Genomic DNA, 20,061 nt, shown 5'->3' with positions numbered 1-20,061 from the left:
AGTGCTCTGATGGTGTTCCCTGCTTGGCAGGGGGTTGGACTCGATGGCCCTTGTGGTCTCTTCCAACTCTATGATTCTATGATTCTAAGTCTATCGATCCCTGGTCAAGTGTGTGTGTGTGAGAGAGAGAGAGAGAGAAAAAGAGAGAGAGAGAGAGAGAGAGAGAGAGAGAGAGAGAGAGAGAGAGAGAAAGGACACTTCTACATATAGTCATATATTGGATCCCAAACGACATCTGGCGGGGGTTCTGCAGCTTCCGATTGGCTGCAGAGGTTTCCTGCAGCCGATCAGAAGCCACACTTTGGTTTCTGAATGTTTTGGAAGTTGAGCGGACTTCTGGAACGGATTCTGTTCAGCTTCCAAGATACGTCTGCACTGTGAAATGTAAATATGTGAACATGGCAGATGAAATGGAAGTAAGATGGTGGCAGGAGAGTGGAGTGATTGTACTATTAGCTGCTTTGTTAGTTTGTTTTTTAAGCCTTGTCTGTTTATGGAAATGTACGGCATCCCTCTGTATCAGGCTACATTTGTCAGTTTGCAGATTTAGAGAAAATAACAGATGGCAGGAACAGTCGCCGCAGCCAGCAGCTCAGAGATATTAGCTGAGAGTCTAAACCTAGCACTGAGCAATCTGCTGCTCCAGCTCAGGCTCAGTTTGGCACTGTTTACGTGCTTTTAACAGTAGTTGTCAAGATCTCTGCCAGTACATCAGTGGTAACTAGTTCATTCTACTACTTCAAAAAACAATGGGTGAGATCCAGTGCAGGGTGAGTGAGCATCTGGTCATGCAACACAGCTTTTGTTCCCTCTACTCCTCCCTGCACTCCCCACCACTTCAAAATCTGCCCCAGAGGAGGTGCGTGTGGTAACAGGCACAAATCTGAAGTTGCAGGAGAATTTCTGTTGTGCTGCTGGGCAGACATCATTGGATACCACCCAATGATTAGTTTTAATAATGGTGCTCTGCCATTTTATAGCCGTCAGGATTTTAAAGCTGGTGGATGTGGACCAGATTCCAAGCAACTGTGTACCAAAGCTGGATGGAAGATGGGGAGATACATTAGGTGGGATATGTTCTGGAACCATATGGGACAGGAATAAGCAGCCTAACCCCAAACAAGAGCTTGCTGGTCTGTGCTCTGATGTGTCTGCTGGGAGAAAAACCATGTGGAGAGTAGAGGAAGAAGAGGCAAGATGGTCTTAGGTCCCAGAATGAGAAATTGGTTATGCCTTTTATTGCAGGTTAATATCTTCTTGACAGGAATGCGGGCGCTGCTACGGTCTTTGATGGTTGCTGTTGAAGGACCAGGAAGGAATTTCCCTGCGTTGGCAGGTTTCGCCTTCCCTGTAGCAAAACATCACAACTTTGGCGAAATCCTTTAGTCTGTCTTCCCTAAATGCGGTGGGGCATGAAGTGGTGACACTCCCTCTGCTGCTGTGACGGCGATCCCAGGGTTCCCTGTTAAAGGGGTTGTGTTGAGGGGAGTCACTGGCCATACGCTGAAAGGATGTCAGTGCTCTCCCCTGTGTTGCGGCAAAATGGGGGGCGGGCTCTCTGCTTAAACATACGTCTTCCAGAGCCAGCCCAATCCCCAGACAGATTGATTAACCCTGATGTGCCCCAGACTGGGGCTGGGGACTGGGAGGGATAAATGCCCAATGCCTAAGCCAAGGTCTTCCTACATCTGAACGTTTAATAAAGTTGTGGCCAATTTTAATCCCATAACACATGTCATGAGTCATTATTCCACCTGGGGTCAGGAGGTTTCCTCCTGGGCACCAAATGCTCCTGGGTCAGGCCTAGGTCTTCTGAATCAGTGAACAGGAAAGTTTATAATGAATCCCTGGGTGTATGTTGGGACTAGGCTATTTAGGGATCTGGTCAGCAAATAATTTTAATATTTCCAAAAGAGCAAGGATTGAACTGGCACAATCCACAATCTGAGAAGATGACACTGAATTTTCTTGCCTTAAAAATAAATCAACAGTACTTAGGTAGTTAATATTTATTTTTTTTTAAAAAAAAATCCATTGGTCTGTCAAAGCCAGTTTGCAGCTGCAAACCTGAACACACTTAGGTGGGAGCAAGTCCTCCTGAATTCAGTATGGTGTGATTCTGAAGTGATGCTGAATTTCAAAACAATGCAAAACATTTTTTCACTTTCTAGTATTACATGCAATGTCTTGGTATTTTTTTTGTAAAACAAATGTTATGAAAATGACCTCTAAGGAAAAAATCCTACTTTCAGGAGAGAGCAAGCAGTAAATCACACTGAACAAGTTGGACTTAACTCTTTATTAGCAAGAATACAATCTGCACAGACTTGGCGGACTGTCAGGCCTAATGAGCACAGCAGCTCATCCACAGTAGGTAGTTGCCAAGACCAGAGGTCCCCGCCTGCCCACAGCCATCTAAATTCCCTCCTCTCCAAGTTTCCCCCAGTCAATCTGAGATTGCGCCTGCGTGAAGCTGACTTATCAGCATTCTTCATGCCTCTCCTGGTTCTGGGAGACAAGGAGGGAGGGGAGCTTGTCATGGCAGGATGGGGAGACACCTGTGCCTCTTCACTAGATGGAATGATCTCTGCCTCTTGGCCTCCCTCCTCTCCTGCTTCAGCTTCTGCCTCTCATTAGCCTTTGTATCAATCAAAGACCCAGTTCAGCTTCTTAGCTATAACTATACCTCTCCATTCTGAAGGAAATCAGCCCTGAGTGCTCACTGGAAGGACAGATCATGAAGCTGAGGCTCCAGTACTTTGGCTACCTCATGAAAAGAGAAGACTCCCTGGAAAAGACCCTGATGTTGGGAAAGATGGAGGGCACAAGGAGAAGGGGATGACAGAGGATGAGATGGCTGGACAGTGTTCTCGAAGCTACAAACATGAGTCTGACCAAACTGCAGGAGGCAGTGGAAGACAGGAGTGCCTGGCGTGCTCTGGTCCAGGGGGTCACGAAGAGCTGGACATGACTAAACGACTAAACAACAACAACAAGTAGCGTTTGAATCATTGTGGCACTCTTTGGAATCTATGCAACATTATTTCTCTCCAGGGCTAGAGAGTGTTTTCCCCCCTCTTATTCCAGTGACATGTCAGAGAAGTGAATCCTAAGTCTCCCCTAGCTCATTCCCTGGGCACACAAACATTTTGCCTTCTCCACTATCAGAGTTCCAATGGCTGGTATGCACCACTGATACTTCTTTCCACACTGATGCTTCTTTCCTTTTCTTTAAAAAAAATAATATTTATTGAAATTTTAGAAGTTACAAAAAGAAAAAAGAAAGATTAGACATAACAATATAACAAAATACAAAAACACTACATAAAACATTGAATCAACAAAGTAAAACAAAAAGAATTAAAAACACTTCCAATATTTCTAATCTTAACTTTCATGCACTTGTTTCATTGACTTCCTCACGCCTCCCTTTTTGTATTCCACTTCAATTAATTATTTCAGCAAGTCCTTTCCATCATTCATCTATTTTCTGTCTTCTAATTAATTTTAACATATTCTGTCTAACATTCTGCCAAAGCCATCTAGCTTCATTCCACCTTTTTTCTAAAGCTCCTTAACTTTACAGTATTTCTGTAAATAATCTTTACATTTTTTCCAATCTTCTTCCACCGACTCTTCTCCTTGGTCTCGGATTCTGCCAGTCATTTCTGCCAGTTCCATATAGTCCATCAACTGATATCACACTGATGCTTCTTTCCATTCCTCGGCCCAGTATACCTGAAGGAGCGTCTCCACCCCCATTGTTCTGCCAGGACGCTGAGGTCCAGTGCCGAGGGCCTTCTGGCAGTTCCCTCATTGCGAGAAGCAAAGCTACAGGGAACCAGGCAGAGGGCCTTCTCGGTAGTGGCGCCCGCCCTTTGGAACGCCCTCTCATCAGATGTCAAAGAGATAAACAACTACCTGACATTCAGAAGACATCTTAAGGCAGCCCTGTTCAGGGAAGTTTTTAATGTATGACATCTTAGTGTATTTTTGGTCTTTGTGGAAGCTGCCCAGAGTGGCTGGGGAAACCCAGCCAGATGGGCGGTGTACAAATAATAAATTATTATTATTATTATTACTGAGAGTGGACCTCCTTCTCTGGCCTATGACTCCTGGGACACCCTCGCAGGGACTGTAGGTGTCATGGACTGGCTGGATGTAAAGGAATGGCGGGAGGAACCAGCTAGGGAACACCCAAGGGAAGAAGGCTCAGAGCCAGGGGATTGGCAGTGGGGTGACAATGTGTGGTCAGAGGGATAAGAATGGGAGGAGGAGGTGTCAGAAGCTGGAGATGTAACAGGACTTAGTGAGCTGGGAGAGCCTGTGACAGAGAGTAGTCCAGATTATCAGAAGTTAAGGTCATATCTGAGAAACACAGATAGACAGAGAACAATATGAACACTAAGGGCAAAAGTGCACATTATGCTGTTCTATGCATGTTTATTTCATAGCAGCCATAGGAGTGGAGCATCAGGAATGGGACTTTGTCTTTGCACCATGTTCCCAATGAAAATTGCCCCCAAAGGTAATATTTGCTGCAGCAGCTGGGGTGTGTGGGTGAAATGGCAGACACTTCCAAAAGGTTGTTTTTTAATGTTAATGTAATCACACATTTTATGTAATGTGTTATTTAGCTCTAAGAGGCAGTTTTAAAAATAACTCTGTGTGTGTGGATTGAATAGTGGCTGAAAATAGGCTTTTGGCTGCAATGTAGCCAATAGTAAACAAAAATGTTTCATGGTGAATACCTAGCCTAGCATCCCACCTTCGTCGCCAGTGAAGTGTAGGTGGGTTTCCACAAGGCAAGACACAGTGTTGACAGCAAGAACCTTTATTGAACTACATAACTGGGAAACAGGGGCAAAGCAACTGCTTATATACATTCCCGAAAGCCTGGGCCACTCCCACTCAAAACGTGATTGGCTGTCTAAACTTCCAGGCTGCGAATCATGACTAAGAGCTCAAGGGCCAATGGCAGAGGCCCAAATCCTGAAATGTTCCGTGATTGGACATCAAGTATCGAATCAATGCAATTCTGGGCTGCATCAATAGGAGTATTGCATCTAGATCAAGGGAAGTAATAGTGCCACTGTATTCTGCTCTGGTCAGACCTCACCTGGAGTACTGTGTCCAGTTCTGGGCACCACAGTTCAAGAAGGACACTGACAAACTGGAACGTGTCCAGAGGAGGGCAACCAAAATGGTCAAAGGCCTGGAAACGATGCCTTACGAGGAACGGCTAAGGGAGCTGGGCATGTTTAGCCTGGAGAAGAGGAGTTTAAGGGGTGATATGATAGCCATGTTCAAATATATAAAAGGATGTCACATAGAGGAGGGAGAAAGGTTGTTTTCTGCTGCTCCAGAGAAGCGGACACGGAGCAATGGCTCCAAACTACAAGAAAAAAGATTCCACCTAAACATTAGGAAGACCTTCCTGACAGTAAGAGCTGTTTGACAGTGGAATTTGCTGCCAAGGAGTGTGGTGGAGTCTCCTTCTTTGGAGGTCTTTAAGCAGAGGCTTGACAACCATATGTCAGGAGTGCTCTGATGGTGTTTCCTGCTTGGCAGGAGGTTGGACTCGATGGCCCTTGTGGTCTCTTCCAACTCTGATTCTATGATTCTATTCTATGATTCTATGAATCAATGAAGGAATGGGTTTCCCAAACCCAAAACTGACTGTGCAGGCAGTTTGAAACTGCACCAAAATCCCTATTTTTCCTTAGCTAAAATGCTTTAACTTGAGCTCTTGAGCTGAAACCCAGCTGTATAAACAAGTGCTCAGAGCCCTCTCCTTTATCAGTTTGTGACAGCAAGGATGGCCTTCACTGTACCAGTACAACAGGGAAGACACGTCTGTGCCTTATCGTATATCCTGACCACAAAAGATGCACAGACCTAGTCTGGGAACAGCGCCAGAGGGTATTCTTGGAGATGGTGACCTCTTGCTCCAAGATAAGATTAGGAACAGGAAGATCCTTTTATGGTCAGAAGTATAGGAAGGAATACCCTTTTATGGTTAAGAGTGCCGGAGCAGGAACATCTGTGATGTCAACCTGCGTGTACAAGCTGACGTGGCTGGATTCCTGGGGAGAGGGGAGAGGTTGCCTGGAGGATATATATACTGCATGTAATCTCTCATTTCTTTGGACTTGCTGTGGACTGACCACGCAAGTGCCTTTCTGCTCTTCTGGAGAGCAGAAATAAAGAACTCTTTCTCTGAACCAACCCTCGATGTCATTTGACTTCCTTCCTCCTGTCCGGGAGCAACGCAGACCCAGTCGGTGAACTCCAATAAGGCTACATCAGGAGCTCAGAATCCTTAGTCCAGACTCAAGCTCACGCAAACACAGACCACTGAATACATAACACGTGGAAACTACAGATTCCCTTGTTTATGTGGAAGATGCCTTCTGCCCATGGTAGAGTTGCTTTACTCCTCATGGTGGAGCAGGATGGGAGAAAAGTGAATCTAAATCCAAATGCATTCTGCTTGCATACACTCTTTTGCACCGTGGAGGCCTACACATAACGTGGTGTAAAGAGCAAGCAGCTGTGGATATTTTCCTTCCGCTCACCATTCTGTGGATGCAGCCCAGCGTCTTCTAATTGAGAGACAGTATATAATCCTCTTGACATTGGAACTATAAGCATATTCCTAAGAGATGCTGTTTGTCGCAGAAGATGCTCTTTTTGTTGCTCCCATGGTGCAGGAGTGAAGCCAGGATGTCAAAGGTGACTGTAGACAGAGAGTTTTAACAAGGAGCTTGGAGGCTCCAGTCTGAAAGTCTTGAGCTTATTGATTGTCAGAGCTAAACCTTTATTGAAAACAAGTCAAATTTTGATCTATGCAGTCACCCACTGACCTTTATAAATCAAAGAACAAGCTGTATTTGCAGGCTCCAAATGTATTTGTAGTTAAAAGGGGAAAAACAGACTCAGCACTTAATGCAGCCGTCCCAGGGTGATGCTACATGAAGCAATGAAATAAGAGGCAACAAGAAGCCAGAACCGCTAAAAGAGAGGGAAAGAGGAAGAAAAGGAGAAACATGAAGAATTATATGGCAGGAATATTGCAATTTGCATAGCCATTTGTAGTAGTAATAATAATTTTTTGTTGTTGTTTAGTCGTTTAGTCATGTCCAACTCTTCGTGACCCCCTGGACCAGAGCACGTCAGGCACTCCTGTCTTCCACTGCCTCATGGAATTTCGTCAAATTCATGCTGGTTGCTTCGAGAACACTGTCCAACCATCTCGTCCTCTGCCGTCTCCTTCTCCTTGTGCCCTCCATCCATCTTTCCCAACATCAGGGTCTTTTCCAGGGAGTCTTCTCTTCTCATGAGGTGGCCAAAGTATTGGAGCCTCAGCTTCAGGATCTGTCCTTCCAGTGAGCACTCAGGGCTGGTTTCCTTCAGAATGGAGAGGTTTGATCTTCTTGCAGCCCATGGGACTCTCAAGAGTCTCCTCCAACACCATAATTCAAAAGCATCAATTCTTCAGCGATCAGCCTTCTTTATGGTCTAGCTCTCACTTCCATACATCACTACTAGGAAAACCATAGCTTTAACTATACAGACCTTTAACTATACAGACCTTTAACTATACTCCAAATAATTTTATTATTTACGGTATACCCCATCTATCTGGCTGGGTTTCCCCAGCCACATTGGGCAGCTTCCAGCACATATAAAAACACACACACACAAAAGTAAAACATTAAAAACTACCTGATACAGGAAGTTGTGACAGTTGCAAAGCCCCTTGGAACCACTCAGATATTTTACCAACATCCAGCGCTATATAAAATTTGTTAAAACAAATAACAAAATATATTATACTGGTTTGCGAATTGGTTCATTGCATGGATCATCTACAGCAGATACCCTCAACCTTTCCAGACCCAGGATTCAATTTTAACTCAAACACGCATTTGGGGATCCATTTCTTAATCTTTTACCATATAGTTTGTGTGATGATAGTGCTTCTGTTGCAACCCACCTAATGGGTCCTTACCTATCAGTCGAAGACCCATGATCTATGGTGCTTCCTGAAGTACACCTGCTCTTGTCTGTTCTGGATGCAACACGGGAGGCTGATGGATGTAGAAGAAGAAGACGACTTTGGATTTGATATCCCGCCTTTCACTCCCTTTAAGGAGTCTCAAAGCGGCTAACATTCTCCTTTCCCTTCCTCCCCCACAACAAACACTCTGTGAGGTGAGTGGGGCTGAGAGACTTCAGAGAAGCGTGACTGGCCCAAGGTCACCCAGCAGCTGCAGGTGGAGGAGCGGAGACGCGAACCTGGTTCCCCAGGATTACGAGACTACCGCTCTTAACCACTACACCACACTGGCTCTGTACTCTGGAGAGGGCCCTAGATTCTTCACCAGTCTGTGGAGGAATTTAAAATAGAACATTTATTGGTGAAGGAATTGCATGTGTCAGGGAAGTAAAACATGACTTTCATTTCCCGTGCCAACCATCCTAGTTAGAGTGATTCTAAAGTGCATTCAAACCGTAAGCAAAGCAACCATGGCAGCTACACATGTCTCCAAAGGTGTTCCGTAACCCATTCTGATCTAGGAATCACACAAAACCAGCTAGTAGGCCCACCTCATTGAAAGAGCATTGGAATTGAGGGACCATTTAAATAAAAGGATCAACTGGTGAAAAGACCTTTGTCAAAGTATAGGGCTTTTGCCGTGTCTTCCACAAGAGAAAGCCCTCTCAGCAGAGTTTAAATCCCGTCTTAAGCAGTGCTTAATTGAAATTCCTATGCTTAATTGAAAGCATAGGAATTAGCCGTTAGGCTGATCACCCGCTCTTGTTTGCCCATTTACCAAAGAAACAGGCTACAGACTGAAAAGTAAGTTTAAAACCTATAGCTTGCTCACAGTCAAACATTCATCCTTAATAGCAACAGCAGTAAAAATAAATGCAGGTAAAATACTTGTGCGTACAGCAAAAACAGCCTCAGGCATATGCCTGATGCTGGAACATGCAGACAGACATCTGCTCCCATGACTGCTTGGAGAGAGAGAAGGAACAGGAAATGCTTAGTTGCTCCTTCTGTCCCAGGAGAGGAGAGGAAATGACATCACACAAAGCCTTCTCTACCAATTACGTTTCTATGGTTTGAGTCGGCCTCTCAGTAATACAGCTCTGTGGTCTTAACCCCTTCACATGCTAACTAGCAAGAATATGCATTGTTAGATTTGGCAACGTATTTTCCACAGTCTATAATGGGGTGGGGTGGGGAAGGAAATCCAGCAGGGACTTGATTTGTTTGAACAGTTACTTCAAAATGAAACATAGTTGTGGTGTTTGGAGAATGTGGCAGCTGGTGGTGGTGGGGATTACTACCCCTTTTGCTCTCGACAGCTTAGTTAACATTTCCCACATGAAGCTGCGGCAAGAGAGTCTTGCCTCTGCATCTGTGGGAAAAACAGTTTCTGTTTCTCCACTTCATAACCACCCAGAGGGGTCATGGGCTGCAGCAAGACCAAGGACCAGGGCCCTGATCTAACTCAACTGATGAAAATAGTTTGTACAGTAAACCAAACACTTGTGAGATCCCCCCCCCTTTTCAAGATATAAGCTGTTGTATCTCAATGACTTTTATATTATATGCCTGTTGTCTTTGTCCATTGAGTTTTCTTGGCAGAGATACTGGAGTGGCTTGCCGATTCCTCCTCCAGGTGGATCACGTTTGGTCAAAACTCTCCACTATGACCTGTTCATCTTGGGTGCCCTGCTCGGCATAGTTCATAGCTTCTCTGAGTTCTTCAAGCCCCTTCGCCACGGCAAGGCAGTGATCCATGAAGGGGCAGTGATCCATGAAGGGATGTTGGGAAAGATGGAGGGCACAAGGAGAAGGGGGCGACAGAGGACGAGATGGTTGGATAGTGTTTTCGAGGTTACCAGCATGAGTTTGACCAAACTGCGGGAGGCAGTGGAGGACAGAGGTGCCTGGCGTGCTCTGGTCCAGGGGGTCACGAAGAGTCGGACACGACTAAACGACTAAACAACAACAACAAATCTCAATGACACTCATGTTGTGAGGAAACTTTAAAGGCATCAGTACAAAATTGCAAGAGATTTCTGTTTCTGTCTTCTAACTAATTTGCTGACACTGACCCCACCAATTAAGATATACAGTGGGTTACAAACACTTCGGGTTACAGACTCCGCTAACCCAGAAGTAGTACCTCGGGTTCAGAACTTTACCTCAGGATGAGAACAGAAATTGTGCGCTGGTGGCGCAGCAGCAGCGGGAGGCCCTATTAGCTAAAGTGGTACCTCAGGTTAAGAACGGTTTCAGGTTGAGAATGGACCTCCGGAACGAATTAAGTTCTTAACCTGAGGTACTACTGTACCTTAATATCAACTCTTTCCCGCACCCTGCCATGCCCTTAATGTGGGCATGTTTCCTCCAAGCCACTTAATTCAAAGTGAGTGACGCAGGTTGACCTCAAAAGTGATTCCTACCTTGCCCATGGGTCACCAAGCCTTGTGTGTAAGGTCTCTGGAATCACCAGTTACAGTGGTGCCCCGCAAGACGAATGCCTCGCAAGATGGAAAACTCGCTAGACGAAAGGGTTTTCCGTTTTGGAGGTGCTTCGCAAAACGAATTTCCTATGGGCTTGCTTCGCAAGACGAAAATGTCTTGCGAGTTCCTGCGGGTTTTTCCCTCCTTTCCCCCCCTTTTTCTAAGCCGCTAAGCCGCTTATCCGCTTATCCGCTAAGCCGCTAAAGGCCGCTAAACCACTAATAGCGCTAATCCGCTAAGCCGTCAATGGGCTTGCTTCGCAAGACGAAAACACTGCTAGACGAAGAGACTTGCGGAACGGATTCTTTTCGTCTTGCGAGGCACCACTGTACTTGAAAAGTGCTTCATTTGTGCCCCCTCTTCCCTAATTCAAGTGTATCCTTCCGGTGTAAGTCAATTGCTTTATTAATTAATTGAGTTGCAGAATTATGATAATTTTTTCTAATTAACTAATTTGGAGTCAAAGTATCAAATCTATGTATTTTTAATGGGTCATGGTAGGGTTCCCTCCCACCTTCTTGTGCTCTTTTAATTCGACACGTACAAGGCCTCAAAGGATATATTGAGGTACTTCCTTTTACGGTTTCTCTGTTTTTATTTTCACTTTCATTAAGTCACCATCAGATCAACATAAGATTACAAGTTTTGTGAGTAATATGCGGTGTACATCTCCATTCCCCTCACCCCCCCAATGAAAAGAGTGAGAGAGCTATGCTTTGGATTAAATGAATGTTTTTGTTCTTAACACCAACGTTTTTCAAGATGGTTCTTAGGAACAGAAGTCTCAGTGGACTTCAGCAAACCCTCTGCGCTCATCAGGATCCAGACTTTGCTCCTGAGCTTCTTTCTGTTAATTGCTTAAAGTCTATTCTTAATACATCAAGAGAAGCAGTAGTTTCCTTGGCAAGTTTCGCTAGGCTGTAGTGTTTGATTAATCTTTCTGCTTTGATATTAGTAAGCTAGCGAAGAATCTGATCCCTCTTAATCAATGGTCCTCTGGCAGTTACAAAGGTGAGCAGCTGCAGAGCCAAAGAGGGAGTCCGAACCATCGTTTATCTGCTGTCTCTGTCTGAGAATTCCATTTATCAATTGTAAGGACAAGCATTAATGCAATTGCGTTCATCAACTGCAAGCATGGCCTGTGCAAGCTATAGCGTGCAAGCATTTTCATCAGATGAACAGACCTCTGGCTCAGTGTCTTCAATGTTGAAGGACTCAACGGCTTCATTGCTGAAAGACCACTAGGCATAAAACAACAATGCTAGTGGCTACAGCAATCATGGAATGGCTCTAGACACATGGGGGATGGGGAATTCCTGCTGCTGCACATACATTGCATTTGCCATTTTAGTATTATTGTTGTTTAGTCATTTAGTCGTCCAATTCTTCATGACCCCCTGGACCAGAGCACGCCAGGCACTCCTGTCTTCCACTGCCTCCCGCAGTTTGGTCAAACTCATGCTGGTAGCTTTGAGAACACTGTCCAACCATCTTGTCCTCTGTCGTCCCCTTCTCCTTGTGCCCTCCATCTTTCCCAACATCAGGGTCTTTTCCTGGGAGTCTTCTCTTCTCATGAGGTGGCCAAAGTATTGGAGCCTCAGCTTCAGGATCTGTCCTTCCAGTGAGCACTCAGGGCTGATTTCCTTCAGAATGGAGAGGTTTGATCTTCTTGCAGTCCATGGGACTCTCAAGAGTCTCCTCCAAGCCTTCTTTATGGTCCAGCTCTCACTTCCATACATCACTAATGGGAAAACCATGGTTTTAACTATATGGACCTTTGTTGGCAAGGTGATGTCTCTGCTTTTTAAGATGCTGTCTAGGTTTGTCATTGCTTTTCTCCCAAGCAGCAGGCGTCTTTTAATTTTGTGGCTGCTGTCACCATCTGCAGTGATCATGGAGCCCAAGAAAGTAAAATCTCTCACTGCCTCCATTTCTTTCCCTTCTATTTGCCAGGAGGTGATGGGCCCAGTGGCCATGATTTTAATTTTTTTTTTTTTATGTTGAGCTTCAGACCATAGTATTATTATTAGTAGAAATAATAATAATAATAATAATAATAATAATAATAATAATAATATATTATTTATACCCTGCACATCTGGGTGGGTTTCCCCAGCCACTCTGGGTGGCTCCCAACAGAATTAAAAGCACAATAAAACATCTCTATGACATTTAGAAGACATCTGAAGGCAGCCCTGTTTAGGGAAGTTTTTAATGACCGATGTATGTGTGTGTGTATATATATATATATATATATATATATATATATATATCCAGTAGCACCTTAGAGACCAACTAAGTTTGTTCTTGGTATAAGCTTTCATGTGCATGCACACTTCTTCAGATACCCAGCCTTTAATGTATTTTTAAACTTTTGTTGAAAGCCGCCCAGAATGGCTTGGGAAACCCAGCCAGATGGGCGGGGTAGAAATAATAAAACATTATTATTATATTATTATTACCAAACATTAAAAACTTCCCTAAGGGCTGCCTTCAGATGTCTTCTAAATGTCAGATAGTTGTTTATTTCCTTGACATCTGATGGGAGGGCATTCCACAGGGTGGATGCCACTACTGAAACGGCCCTCTGCCTGGCTCCCTTTCACCTCCCTTTCACCACCCATTCATTCAATTTGGAGAGGTCCTTTTGGAGCTCTTTACAAAATCTTTTTGTTCTAATAGCCCTGAACAATTTAGTATCATCAGGGAACGTGGCCATGCCACTGCTTACTCCTAATTCTAGATCATTTGTGAACGAGTTAAAAAGCTCAGGTCTCAATATTGATCTTTAGGGGACTTCAGTTTGTGCACCTCTCCATTGAAGATCTAGCCATTTATTCCTACAATTTGCTTCCTCCAACTTAACCAATTCTGGATCCATAAGAGGACCTCTCTTCATATTCCTTGACCGCTAAGCTTACACAGGAGTCTTTCTTGAGCTAATTTGTTGAACGCTTTTTGAAAGTCCAAGAACACTATCTCAACCGGATCACCTATATCTATCTGCTAGTTGACACTCCCAAAGAACTCTAATAGGTCCATGAGGCTGGGCTTGCTCTGGCAGCAACCATGCTGGCTGTTCTTCAGTAAGACTTGTTCTTCTATATGCTTGGTTATTTTATCTCTTAACAATACTTTCCACCAGTTTCCCTGGGACAGATGTTAAGCTAACCAGCCTTTAATTTCCAGGATCCCCCAGACCCTTTAAAAAAATAAATAAATCGGTGTTACATTGATTACTTTCCAGTCCTCAGGTTTGGAAGCTGATCTGAGGGACAAGTTACGTATTGTTAGAAGATCAGCAATTTCAAATGTGACTTATTTGAGAACTCTCGCGTTGATATCACCCAGACAATTTGTCGGTTTTGATTTTGTCTGTTAGGCCTTCTTCGTCTCTTGACACCACTCTCTGCCTCAGTTCCTCAGACTCCCGCCCTGCAAAAGTTAGCTCAGGTGCTGAGATCTGTGAAGACAGATGCAAAGAATTCATCCAGCTTCTCTGCAATCTCCTTTTCCTCCTGTCTGAGGGTCAGCTGCATCCTGAAGAAGCAGAGTAGTCTAATGTGAGTGATGGCTAAGAAACTGTCTTCTACCTTGCAGACCCTTATCAGAGAGACCAGAAAAACTATGTAGGAAGATAAAGGGAAATTTTCCTTTAACTTTCCGTGAGGGTGAGAACGAGGTCAAGCATATATAGCCGCCTCTTTTGAAGCAACAGCCTTGGTTTTCAAGCAAAAATAAGATCTCTTCAAGTTACAGTGACCCAATTAAGCAATTATCAAACCAAGTGTTGCTTAATAACATTGCTGCAAGTTGATATAATATTATATCCTATTATGTTATATTATAAAACTATATTAAACGGTATCATATTAGTTTGATACAGATCTCTGAATCTGCTCATTGTGCATAGTTAAAGAAACAAGCTGTTAAATCTGCTTCTTGTGTGTAGTTAAAGGAACAAGCTGGATTTAAATGGCACTAAATGTAAGTTAAGAGGGTTAGATAAAGCTGGTACATTTTATTTGAACTGTATGAAACATGGATCCTACAGGGGTACAGTGTAGGAATACAGAGGACCTTGGTTCTCAAACTTAATCTGTTCCGGAAGTCCGTTCCAAAACCAAAGTGTTCCAACAGCAAGGCGCTCTTTCCCAAAGAAAGTAATGCAAAACGGATTAATCCATTCCAAACAGCAATTTAACATGAATTTTATTATCTAGCAAGACCATTGATTCATAAAATGAAAGCAATAATCAATGTGCTGTACTATAAAATAAGTAAGACTGTATTGTAGAAGACAAAAATTAAAATTATTTTTTTTCTTACACTTTTTTTCTGCACTGATAATAGTCATTGTTTGGACGGGGGGCTTTTATCCATTTCCGCAGTCACACAATCAGTCAGTCAGTCAGTAGCTGAACTGGATTCCACATGGTCACAAAAACAAATTACAGTGGTACCTCGGGTTACACATGCTTCAGGTTACACACTCCGCTAACCCAGAAATAGTACCGCGGGTTAAGAACTTTGCTTCAGGAAATTGTGCAGCGGCAGCGCGGCAGCAGCAGGAGGCCCCATTAGCTAAAGTGGTGCTTCAGGTTAAGAACAGTTTCAGGTTAAGAACAGACCTCCAGAACGAATTAAGTTCTTAACCCGAGGTACCACTGTAACCGAAAAAGCCTCAAAAACAAAAAAAAAACAAAAAATAAAGAGCAAAAACAGAAACACCAAATATAAGCTCCAAATATCACCTCAGAACACTGCAATCGGAAACGGAAGACTTGAATTATAATGGGGGGAGGATACAAATTAGCAGTGCAACAGTAAAAACAGAAGCTCAGGTCTCGAAACGGAGCACGTTTGGCTTTTGAAGCAAAGTTTGCAAACTGGAACACTGACTTTGCAGCGTTCGAGTTCCAAGTTGTTCGGGAATTAAGCTTTTCGGAAACCGAGGTATCACTTTATATACTGAGAAGGTGGAATCAGTAAGTTATACTCCACAAATTGGTGGCAGTGGGCGAGATGGTGAAATGTGGTAGGCCAAGTGTTGGGTAGGGGTTCTTGACCAACACCACCTCCTGCCATTTCTCTGGGCATCCTCAAAACTGCCCAAGATTGTGTAGGAGAAGCATGGTTTTGCTAAGTCTCCTGGAAAACTCAACAGCTTTCGATACCATTGATAATGGCATTTTTCTTGGTTGTTGTTAGAGGTATTGGTTGGTTACTCGAGAGCAATCAGGCAATTTGCTTCAATAGTCTGTTTTAAAGCTTTCTTATTGGTGATAAAAACCTTTAGAATGCAGAGCGCCTCTGTTCCATGTCTTCCTCATTCACTGGCAGAATCTGTGAGTGGGCGGTCCTTAAACCTTCCCCAGCAGAGTAGTTTCTTGGCGCCCAGTCTGCGCCTCCCCTCTCTGCGCGGAAGCCTACTGCGCAAGGAAGGCTTGGGTAACGGGGGACCTCTCTCCTCCCCACTTTGCCCAGGCAAGGTGTCCTGGCACCGCCTCGCCTCTTCCGAGCCCTGAAGCTCCTCTCCACTAGAGGCGTGCTTACTCTCCTCCGCTGAGGAGGTGCCTGCTTCCCACAGTCTTTGGGGGCTCTCTGTAATCCATCCGGCTTTTCCCCTCTCCCCCCTGAGCCGATGGCAGTTCCCTAACAGTCGTCTTGGTAAGGTGGGACAGAAAAACAATATTAGTGTTGCTGGGGAACTAACTAATCCACTCCAAGGACTTTGCCTTATGGTGTTCCCCATGCCATGAATGTTACATGAAATTGCTGTGATAGGTTAGCCAAAGGTTTGAGCTGACCTATCATCGATATGCAGATGACACATAGCTCTACCTATAATTTCCATCATCATGCAAGCCTAGGGACGTAGTCTAGGTGAGGGGGGAACGAGGCAGAACTTGATCCGGAGCCAGACAAAGTGCAAGGGTTGTTGACCGGGAGTTATGCTTGTCTGAGTGGCAGCATGCAACCTCTTTTGAATGAGACTATGTTCTTGTTTTTTTCAGGAAGAGTGCAGTTTGGAGGCAGGGCACCCGCTGTACCCAACATTGTCCTTGAATGTCCAGGTGACATTGGTGATTAGGAATACATTTACCAGTTTTGGGTAGTAGTTCACCAACCAGAGAAGGTGAATCTGATCTCAATCACTCATACACTAGCTGCATTCATGTCTTTTGCCATGTTTTCTATCTGGAGCCGCCTTGAAAGGTGGTTAGGAAACTGTAATAAGGAAAAAATGCAGCCACCAAAATGCTGGAGGAGTGAGATGATCAGAGCAGATTACATTAATCCAACACTGATAGCAATTTGGCTGGCTATCTGCCTCCGTGGCATTAACCTTTGAAGGCCCAGGAGGACATTTGTTATCTTAAGGACCATAAATAGGCATCACAGGCCCTGTTCTCTGCTTCATAATTAGAAAATATTGGACTGGCAGGCACCAGGGACAGAGCTTTATTGCACATGAGTGGTCGCCCCCTTCTGAGAGCACGAATCCTGCCAAATTTCAGAAGGCTAGCTGCTGTTCACCAGCCACTATAGTTTTAGGGCAGCCAATGCAGTTTTAGAATGGGACTCCCCTTGTGTTTTGTGGCCAGTTGGTGTGAAGCTGGAAGATCAGGGGCTTTTGTGCGAGGCACCAGATGGATCAAGCCCACTGATCATTATCCCTTCTTACTAATTCACAGGAAAATGAATCACTCTGCCAGGCAGAGCTATGATCATATCACATATGGCTACAAAGCTGCGGGAAGGAAGCTGATGGGCCTTGGGCTCAGCTGACGCTCTCATCAATTATTTTGTACAAGGTAGAGGATGACAAAGAGAAAGGAGAACATTTGAGCTGAATCACCTGTCATGCAGATAATATCAGTGAGAGAGTTTTGGCTTCTGGGACCACAGTCTAGACTTCCTTAATAAAGTAGGATGCACAACCACCTGACCTTTGCTCTACTCGTTCAGCTAATGAGTGAACATGGTGCCACTTCCTCTTTCATTGAGACTAAATTAAACAGGATCCATTTGTTTAAACTGGTACCATGTTCATTGCTAGAGGCCTCTCACCTCCTTCCCAAAGCCCAGTGTCTCACTTACCTGGCTTTGGGAAGGCAGTGGAAGGGCTGGAGGGGGTGTCAAATGTGGCTGAGGGCCACCAAAAAAGGCCTTGAGGCCTTAGGCTGCACGTTGGACCATCCTGACCCAGGTGATCTTGCCTACCTAGACAAATACAGTGGTACCTCGGTTTACGAACTTATTTTTTTTTTTTTTATAATGATTTTTATTAATTTTCCACACATAAAATAAAGAACAATGTAACACAGTATAACTTCATAATCATCGGTTCATAACCTTTTTTCTCTGACTTCCCCATACCTCCCTATCCCTGCATCCTTGTTTAAAATTCTTTAGCAACCCTTAAGTCCATTGTCTTAATTCTTTTTCATAAATATTTCTTAAGTTTTTTTTGTTTACTGCTGCAATTCTTTACTTCTTACCCCCTGACATCTTAACATTCCTCAATTTTACAGTTATTTTTAAGATATATCTTGAAATTCTTCCAGTCCTCTTCCACTGTCTCTTTCCCCTGGTCCCGGATTCTGCCCGTCATCTCAGCCAGTCCCATAAAGTCAATCACCTTTGTTTGCCATTCTTCCAGAGTAGGTAGTTCTTGCGTCTTCCAATACTTTGCCAGTAGAATTCTTGCTGCTGTAGTGGCATACATAAAGAATGTCCTATCCTTCCTTAACACCACTTGGCCCACCATACCCAAGAGGAAAGCCTCTGGTTTCTTAGGAAAAGTCCACTTAAGGACCTTCTTAATTTCATTATAGATCATTTCCCAGAAAGCTTTAACCTTTGGGCAGGTCCACCAAAGGTGGTAGAAAGTGCCTTCAGTCTCATTACATTTCCAACACTTATTATTAGGCAAATGATAAATTTTTGCAAGCTTGACTGGGGTCATGTACCACCGGTAGATCATTTTCATAATATTTTCTTTTAAAGCATTACATGCAGTAAATTTGATACCGGTGGTCCATAACTGTTCCCAGTCAGCAAACATAATATCATGACCTATGTCTTGTGCCCATTTAATCATAGCTGATTTCACCGTTTCATCCTGTGTGTTCCATTTTAACAGCAAGTTATACATTCTTGATAAATTCTTAGTATTGGGTTCCAACAATTCTGTTTCTAATTTTGACTTCTCTTTCTGAAATCCTATTTTCCTGTCCTGTTTAAACGTCTCATTTATCTGGTAGTAATGCAACCAATCTCGAACCTTAGGTTTTAGTTTCTCATAACTCTGAAGTTTCACCCTTTCACCATCGTATTCTATAATCTCATGATATTTTGGCCATTTAGAATCCATATTAAGCTTTTTTACTTCCCTAGCTTCCATTGGTGACACCCACCTAGGGGTTTTGCTTTCCAACAGATCTTTGTATCTAATCCAAACATTATACAATGCTTTCCTTACAATATGGTTTTTAAAACTTTTGTACACCTTTACCTTGTCGTACCATAAATATGCATGCCAACCAAAGCTATTGTCATACCCTTCCAGATCCAAAATGTCAGTATTCTCAAGAAGTAGCCAGTGTTTCAACCAGCAGAAAGCTGCTGATTCATAGTAGAGTCTTAAGTCCGGCAGGGCAAACCCCCCTCTATCCTTTGCATCAGTTAAAATCTTAAATTTAATTCTGGGCTTTTTGCCCTGCCAGACAAATTTTGATATATCTTTCTGCCACTTCTTGAAACAATCCATCTTGTCCACAATCTGCAGCGTCTGGAATAAAAACAGCATTCTAGGCAATACATTCATCTTAATAGTAGCGATTCGGCCTAACAAGGAAAGTTTCAGCCTTGACCAAATTTCCAGATCCTTTTTAACTTCTGACCAACATTTTTCATAATTATCCTTAAATAAATTCACATTCTTAGATGTTAAGTTTACCCCTAGGTATTTTACCCTTTTTGTTATTTCCAAGCCTGTTTCATTCTGAAAACTCTCTCTTTCTTCCATTGTTAAATTTTTTTCCAACACTTTCGTTTTTTGTCTGTTCAATTTAAAACCTGCTACTCGACCAAATATTTCAATTAGTTCTAAAACTCTTTTAGTACTAGTGTCTGGCTGTTGCAAGGTCAATACTAGATCATCTGCAAATGCTCTTAATTTATAATGTCTAACTCCGACCTGAACTCCTTTAACCAACTGGTCCTTTCTGATCATGTTTAACAAAACCTCCAGGACTGATATAAAAAGTAAAGGGGATATTGGGCAACCTTGTCGTGTACCTTTTTCTATAGGTATTTCTTCTGTTACCACGTTATTTACAATTAATTTGGCTTTTTGTTGAGAATATATTGCACCTATACCGTTTTCAAAACCTTGACCTACCCCCATCCCTTGGAGATTCTTTTTCATAAAAGTCCAACAAATGTTGTCAAAGGCTTTCTCCGCATCCACAAAAATCAAAACTGCTTTCCTATTAATGTCAACG

Source organism: Podarcis cretensis, assembly GCF_951804945.1.
Source record: "Podarcis cretensis genome assembly, chromosome: 17".
In the NCBI taxonomy this organism is placed as follows: domain Eukaryota; kingdom Metazoa; phylum Chordata; class Lepidosauria; order Squamata; family Lacertidae; genus Podarcis; species Podarcis cretensis.
Note: the sequence above shows the minus strand (reverse complement) of the source record.